At 40.6% G+C, this 1,809-nt stretch overlaps 1 protein-coding gene across 1 annotated transcript in view; it reads right to left on the bottom strand.

The window, feature by feature from the left end:
* Window positions 1-641: 641 nt before the first annotated feature.
* cd44b (CD44 molecule (IN blood group) b) overlaps window positions 642-1,809 on the bottom strand; it is a 15,531-nt gene continuing 14,363 nt past the window's right edge. The window contains exon 8 of the mRNA XM_030365577.1: window positions 642-1,809. This exon is cut by the window's right edge and continues 926 nt beyond it. The gene's annotated coding sequence lies outside the window, so the exon portion shown is untranslated.

A 1,809-nucleotide genomic window follows, 5' to 3' on the forward strand; every position in this document is an offset into this window, starting at 1 on the left:
GAGAGAGAGAGAGAGAGAGAGAGAGAGAGAGAGAGAGAGAGAGAGAGAGCAAGAAACCCGAAACCAAACGGTCCCTCCCTCTCTTCTCAGTTCCCTGAGGAGTGATAAGTGTGCACCACACACCTGTTTGGAGCCATTGTAACGCTGTGCATGCCTGTGATTGACAGGCTAGATGGATTACCTAAAACACTGTGGGAAGAGAGGCACTGATTGGTCATAAATTAGCCTGGAGTGGTCAAAATCAATATTGGTGTATACACAGGCAGGTGCAGTCAACTAGTAGCAAATATGTCCCCCTTGATAATAGCTGATTGGCAGCTACGGCTTTTTCTTTTACGAAAAACTTAATTACACACTCTTAAGTATTGCGGCCGATGTGTGGTACGTTTCTTTGCTCTGATCGGTTGTAGATGTGTCCAATTGCATCCAGAGGCATTTTGTCTTTGCCCCGAAATGAATTGAGAGGTTCTAGACTTATCTGGAACTTGTATGGCGATGTCAGGCTAAAGACCTTGCATTGTTGCATTGAATTTTGTGCTTTCGGCTATGGTCCACGTTCGACGGAATCCCATCCTCTCACACTGTGTACCATTTGTACATATGTACTGTATATTAAAAATAAAACACATGGACAACACATCTCTAATATACACATTTAATTCATCGGTTCACTTTACATATCATTTCAGCAACTTTTTTTTGAATTCATTACAGCCTCCTACGCTAATACAACTGCTGTTTCTTCAAAATAATCAATGTGAGAGAGAAAGCAGAAAAATCACAATAGGCCTACGCAACAGAAAGGAAGAAATCAATGAATTAATTAGCAGTGATTGTTGATGTCTTTGTTTCATTATGGAAACCAGGAGAATTATCCGCTGCCCAGCGTGCAATTCTATTTGCGGCACATAGCAAAAGGTGTCATCTCTGAAATTGAGGAAGGATAAAACTGCATATCAATGACGTGAAATGGTTTGGCTTTTTTTCTTTGAAACTCATCCGAACTGTCGTTTTCAGCAGACGACGAGACATAAATACGTACTCTTCACTTGTGTCTGTTCAGAAAGTGGAGTTGTGCCATCTTTTTTCCCTCAGGATCTTTTTCTCTCTTGTCGATGAAAGTGGCCTGATTGTTAATTATGCCCATGATATTATTAAGTACTCCCCCCCCACCCATTCACCCCTTCAATCAGTTTTCACCCTGAAAGTAATAACACCTTTACCCTGTTGACGTTAATCAGTTCATCTGCAGGATTGTTGGAGCTACATCTCATCCCAAAACGGGTTCAAATATAAATATAGATCTTTTTTTTTGGACAAACCATACCGTCATATTGCCTACTCGATACCACTGTCATCTCACATACAATGCTAATCAACATCATATAATGCTACTTCAACTGCAAAATTATGGATCCGATACATGTAGATTCATGCAGTACGCATCTGGACTTGTCTAAAACTGGTAATTTCATTACTCCTTTAATTACTCAAATGCAACACTTTGTTATACAAACGAGATACAAGTGTATCCCACAATATTTCCTCGAAAAACTCACCCATATACATACATATCAGGTAGCTCACACTCATACACACAAACACACGCACTCGCAGGCGTGCACACACGCCCGAGCGGACACACACACAGTCAATGTTGTGTGACGACGTGTAACAGTGTGGCAGCCATTGCCAAGGCATCTTCAAAACATAGAGCTTATATACAGAGACAACCGAACAAGAAGCAGTATAAATTAAGTTAGTGACATCATGGTGTTCTCTTGAAAAAACAAGAGAGATCAACTTTAG

The sequence above is a fragment of the Gadus morhua genome, chromosome 9, assembly GCF_902167405.1.
Source record: "Gadus morhua chromosome 9, gadMor3.0, whole genome shotgun sequence".
Lineage (NCBI taxonomy): Eukaryota > Metazoa > Chordata > Actinopteri > Gadiformes > Gadidae > Gadus > Gadus morhua.